Below are 6580 nucleotides of genomic sequence, written 5' to 3'. Positions count from 1 at the left end.
CACCTAGTTGCATATCTAGACAACCTACTTTGATGCAAAGTTTAAATTGTTAAAGAAAAGCTAAAAATTGTTAGTTGCCTATTCACCCCCCCTCTAGTCAACCATATCGATCCTTTCATCAGTGCTATCCTAATGCTTGCCAGCTCTCAGTTTCACAACTGGATATTCTTTGTGCGTGCTCGATCGATGCCGTTGCATTTTTTTCCTTATTTTCGAGCCCATGATGGCCTTGTGTGGAACCTTAATGTTGTGGTTGTAAGACTCTGTAACATTGGTCTTTGGCTTTGTTAATTTAAAGTAGGGTGCTCCTTGCGCCTTCTATCTAACTTTTTTTAGATGTTTGTCTTCATATGGTGATCTATAGAAGCCAACATTCATGATCTGTGAGGAAAAAGTCCATGGCCATCAACATCAGGAGTGTAACAAATTAATTGTCACACTCACATTTCAATTGCACAGCAAGGTGCTCTTTCATTGAAAATCATCTTCGTCATTTTAATTTAGTTACATGGGACCGCGTATGAACCCACTTACTGGCACGGGTCGTAAAGATCCCAATCATTGAAGCCATAACTTACATTGTTCCGGCCAAGGAAAAAATTCACCAAAAATTAACCACAAATCATGAATTCCTTAGCAATGGAATTAGTTTGCTATCTAAAACGCGGTAATGTCCAAAGGCATTTGCTATCTTTTTTCTTTCAAAAGGCATCTGTTATCTAACTCCTACTTTGGTGTCATCATTTGAGAGCTGAACTCAAGAAATGACTAGAACATTCATGGCTCAAATCGAATGGATATAAATATGGATGTCATGGTGTGGTAAGTTCCACATTGAATTGGAAGCAGGTGATGCATAATTGCATGGGATCAACTAGGACATCCTCACTTGACATTTTGATCAATTTTGGTCCATAAAAACGCAAATGAAGGATTTAAAAATGCTTCGGTGTGAGAGATAGACAGTTTATGGAGGGCAGTCAAGTGCCTTTCCTCTGGCAGGCTTGGTCCATAAAAACTTGACAGGAGCTCTTGTGTTACAACATTAAATTTGTCGATTTTCTTACTCCATTGTCATCAGTAAGGGAATCCGGCAATGGTGGTGACCGACTTAGAGAGAGGGAAGCCAAGGGTTGACACGAAGCTAGTTTGGCTAGATCGTAGTGTGGCAAGGGGCCCACTATCAACCAGGAGAGTGGTTGTGACGTTGTGTGCGAAGAGCGCGAGCTGTACTGAGTGTGTGAGGCCTATGAAATGAATAGACCGAAGAGTTCTCTTCCTTTCTATTCTCCTTCTCATCAAGTTCGTCTCCTTCTCCAGATCAAAAAAATAAGTTCGTCTCCTTCTCCGGCTCAAAAAAAAAAGTTCGCCTCCTTCTCATCCACCTTCCTGTAACCCTTCAATCCAATTCATAAGGAACCACTTTTTGGGCCTCGCAGTTTTGTAAGGGTCACTTGCATCTTTGAACCAAGGCAACAAGAGGAAACAAGTGGTCAGAACAGATCTTCAGCTAAGTTAAATTAGTTTCTTTTTCATGAATATTTTGGTTCACGGGAGCTGGTTCTGTGTGCTCTGGTGGTTTTGTTTCGATCAAATGGAATATGGGGGTGTCTTCTTCCTTGAAATTCTGACTGTAATGTTGCTTTCAATCTCGGCGTCGGGTCAATCAGAAGTTCAGAACTAACCTATGTAACAGATGGACGGCTTGAGGGGACACACTGTTTGAAGTGTGAGATTGGAATTAGTATAGCTGCATTTCTAAAAATTAAAATAGAGCTGCATAATATTGCTTACCTACTTCCAAATAAATCAGCAACTGATCTAATTTTTTTCCTGGTCATCCAACTGATTCTTAGGCGATTTGTACGTCTTTATCTTTATTTCTACTAATAAACCAGCTATCATTTCTGGTCGTCCGTTGTGGTTGTTTTGCAAAAAAGCCCCTCGATTTACAGGAAATCAACCCGCGGTCCCTGTTTTAGTGGCACCCAGAAAAAACGTTTCACTTTTACAAACAAAACCCTATAGGCATTTCAATTCAGTCCGCAATCCTTTCCTTCCTCTTATCCACTCTGCGCCGGCGGCTACGCCCATTCCGTCGTGCGCCGGCGGCCGCCGTGCCTCGCACCGGAGGATGGAGTGCGCTCGCCGGGAGGATGGACGGCGCGGAGAGGCGCGCTCGAGCCTGATCTCCTGTGCCTGCGCCTCGCGCCTCCTTGCACCGCTCCGGCGGCCTCACTTGCCACACGCCGTCGCCGGCGACCACAAGCAGCGACCGTCGCACCTCTCTGTGCGCCACCCCGAAGCCCAAGGCACGCCGCGCTGCCGTCCCCCGCAACCCCGGCCTCCTCCTCGACCTCGCCTCTCCGTGCGAACAAACGACGTCGCCGGCGGCGGCCTCGGCCACCATGCTTGAGCTGACGAGCGCCGACCGCACGGGGCTCATCTCCGAGGTGTTCGACGTGCTAGACGACATGAGCTGCAGCGTCGTCGATGCCAGGGCGTGGTCGCATCGCGGCCGCCTCGCCTGCCTCGTCTACCTGCGGGACGAGGATGTTGCCGCAGCCGTTGTGGAGCACATCGAGGCCCGCCTCGCCTCCCTCCTCCGCGGAGACTCGGAAGCCAGCAGCGGCGCCGTGGCTGCCGTCCCCGCCGGCTCCATCCCGCACGCCAACCGGCGCCTCCACCATCTCATGTATGCCAGCAGCGACCAGGAGCACGCGTTCCCAACTCCCACGGTGCGTGCTCATGGATCTCGAGCCCGACACCATGGGCTCCGTGCACAAGGGGCCCTACGGCCAGATCTTCCGCCCCGACAACTTTGTCTTCGGCCAGTCCGGCGCCGGCAACAACTGGGCCAAGGGCCACTACACCGAGGGCGGGGAGGTCATCGACTCCGTCCTCGACGTCGTCCGCGAGGAGGCCGAGAATTGCGCTGCCTCCAAGGTACTTTCCCCTTTCTTGAGGAGTCGCTCCAGTTACTTCGTTCCGCAGATTCTGGCCAGCGATTCTGACTTTTGTTCATGTGCTTGTCCTGAGGCTTCCAGGTGTGCCACTCCCTCGGCGGGGGCACCGGTTCCAAGATCAGGGAGCAGTACCCGGGCCGGATGATGCTCACCTTCTCCGTGTTCCCATCTCCAAAGGTCTCTGACACGGTGGTCGAGCCCTACAACGTCACTCTCTCGGTTCACTGGCTGGTGGAGAACGCCGATGAGTGCATGGTGCTGGACAACAAGGCGCTCTACGACATTTGCTTCCGCACCCTCAAGCTGACCACACCTAGCTGTAAGCAAATCTGTGACATCAAGCTATATTACCTGCCTGTACTTTTTTACCTGCATGTACTTTTTTACTAATGTGAATGCTAAATGAATAAAAGAGATAGAGGATTAATACACTGACTCTGGCTTGGCAACTTTATATTGGTTTCTTGACCGAGATTCTGGTACAGATGGAACCGTGATTTGTGATAGTCTAGCAATTAGTAGAAAGCGAACTGTAAAATCATGTGCTTTGCAACTCTTGTCATAATCATATACATAGGATTAGTTCAGTTTAAAGCAGGGATTCAGATTGCTCTACTGTGGCACACATTGTCAATTAGTTAAGTGAGATCAAAATAGAAGTGCAGATTTGGTGGCAAAACATTTTATAGGTGGGCAGTTAACCGGTTTGTTGTTACAAGGTGCTCTGGTTTTTTTAGCACACCAATTGGCTGCACATTGTACTTCTAATAGTGATTTTTTATTAATGTGAGATCTAAGCTCAATAGTTCGCACAACTTGGGAGGCAATCCTGAAAAGGAGGAGAGCACTTGAAATAGGCTTAGTGAAGAGAATTTGAGATAGCACAACCAAACATATTTGGGTTGACCACTGAATACCTAATGTCCCAGGGAATTTCAAGGGTGAGGAAGCTGAGTGAACTGTTTTCTGCTGACAGTAGGTGGTGGAATGAGGACACTCTCCAAGAGAACTTCTTAACACCAGACATCTGGGTGATAAAGAAGACCCCTCTTGGAAAATTGGACCAGGATATGTGGGTGTGATCCAGAATTTTATGCCTGTCAGGGCTAACTTGCACCTCCATCCCTACGCCCCTTTGATTACATTTGCAATTCAATATGCAAATAAGCTGGATGCTTGGATGCCCGTGGTGAGTGAAGTATGGCTTTAGTCTATCGGTTAAGCTGACTAACTGTTTCAAAATCTTGAACTAATGTTTTTTGTGACACCTGAACTGAAGTTGGTCATGCTAACAAAACCTTCAACTTATTAGAACAGAAATTGTAACAACAGTTTAGCTTATTGTTCTGTGAAGTAACTACTATTGTACCAGGAAATTTTGTGCACGTGCATTCAATTACAAGTTATCCGAGCCTGCTTGCACTTGCAACTGATCAATGCCGATCCAGTTGTTCTCAGGATAGATAAAAATCAGTTCTTGTTCATTATAGAGGGCATCCAACATAAATAAGATTTTTAAATCTGACAAAACATTTTTATTGTACAATTCAGCCTGAAAGATAAGAGCAAACTTATCTGCCACTATAGAGGGAATCAAACGTAAAATAGGTGACATGCAGATATTGACATACGATTACATTTTTATGGCATTACTAATCCAGTTATGGTTCCATTGTTGTTGCACACCGAACGTTCAATGAATTTCTTGAAGAAAATGTATGGACTCTTTTGTTGTGTGCTTCAACCTGGTAAAATCCTATTGGTTATTCTAATCATACAATCTTCCGATCCAATTTTGTGAGCTTAGTACAGTAGGATTCTTATTTTTGTAAGGCTTCCCAGTAGATATATTGGAGCTGCCCCTTCCTCTTCTACTGTTCTATCTCTACTTCTTTCCCTTCTACTGGATAGTCAAAAATTTAGTACATCTCCATGCTCATGGTTCTTCAGCATATATAGTCTACTATGTAATTCTCTGTACAACCCATTTAACTCTGCAACAGACACTAAAATATATCTGTAAGCTTGCATAGGAATAATTCATTTTTTTATTGTTGTTTGGTTATTGTGGTTCACAGCCAATTTCTTTAGGCTTTAAGCATATGGTAGGATTACACTAACAATCCGAGTAAATAGTATTTGGTCCTTTTGATTATGTTTCATGGCAATAAGTATGTTTCCTTGTGGTGCAATTTGTTTCCTGCAATTGATAACTCAACTTTTTTGCAGGGAGGTAACTACATTTCTTCCGTTGCTGAAAAAGCTGAGGTGAATTCTATGACAGTGAGGGTTGATGATAGGAGCACAAGTAATTCTGATGTAAGTGTGACAACCTTGTGTACTATTCTATCCTGGTCTTGCTTTTATTGTTGCACAACTTCTCTGATCTCCCAGTAGATTTGTTCAGTCGGTGTGGTCGTTAGGCTTAGTTTAGACATATTCCTATTTTGAATCTGTGCTTATACTGTTTGTCATCTGAAACCTACACTCAGTATACATTATGTCCAGGAAATAATCATCACGTACGGACATCACTCTATACTCCTTCCTTACATAATTCTTGTCGTGGTTTTAGTTCAACATTGCATAACCTTCTGATTTTCCTGAGGTACTGCTCAGTAACTTTTTTTACCTCATGCATACAAAGATAGAACAAGAGTCACTGGATTAAGAATTCGAACTTTCAGAAGTTCAAAAAACAAATCTGCATAGTTTGTGGATGGGGATGGAAGGAAAGAATTGTGATTCTAATGTGCCATTGACAGTGGCGGGCATTAATTGGGGAGGCGGAGATAGCAGCTTGACATGCATGATGTTTGATTAGAATCGTGTTTACTTGGTGATGCTTTTAATTTGCTAGAACTTTTTAGCCTGAAAGAATGCAAAATGCATATACACTGGGATTAGGAATCCATTAAGTTATCTTAGTTTCTCTTTCTGGTTTGAGTTTAGTATTATTTTTTCTTCTTCATGCATTTAATTTGCTGTGCAGGTGTCTTAGATAAGATGCTATAAGGATTACATAACTTTCTTTACCAATCACAGTACCGACGGTGGCAGGCCATGCTTTCTATCTGCAGTTCTCCAACTAAAAGTCTAACTGCAGGAGTATGTAGAATCTTCTTTACTTAACTAGCTTATACTCACGGACATATCGTGAAGCACAAGCAGCCTTGCAACCACAAACCTTGCAGACTTCTCTTTTCATATCCAAACTTTGCAAACATTTCATTCATGTTTTTAAACTTATTCTACGTTTATTTTAGTGCACCAAGAAAAAATAAATTTGTGACCATTTGTGCTTATCTACTACTGCTTTGAGTTTTTTTTTCTTCTTTAAAGGTTTGATAGTATATGTGTAGATTTTTAACTATTTTTGTTACTATTACAAATTTAGTTACATTTCTCAAAATAAAAGAAAATACTAAATTTGTATGAACATATAGATCTTATGAAATTTGATTTCATGGTAATTTAGTTACATAAATTATTAAACTCTCAAAGAGTATGTATATGCAACAATCACAATGTATGTTTCTCTCGAAAAGCGATAATTCAACCAGTGGCAACACAAAGGCATGTTCACCTTATAGAGAATGAGGATAACATTGTTT

The 6580-nt window shown here is 43.2% G+C and overlaps 1 pseudogene; it reads left to right on the top strand.

The window, feature by feature from the left end:
- The first annotated feature begins 2301 nt into the window (after window positions 1-2301).
- LOC119299497 lies at window positions 2302-6271 on the top strand (annotated as a pseudogene).
- Window positions 6272-6580: the final 309 nt, after the last annotated feature.

Source organism: Triticum dicoccoides, chromosome 5A, assembly GCF_002162155.2.
Source record: "Triticum dicoccoides isolate Atlit2015 ecotype Zavitan chromosome 5A, WEW_v2.0, whole genome shotgun sequence".
NCBI lineage: Eukaryota > Viridiplantae > Streptophyta > Magnoliopsida > Poales > Poaceae > Triticum > Triticum dicoccoides.
Note: the sequence above shows the minus strand (reverse complement) of the source record. Positions and strands in the feature narration are given on the sequence as shown.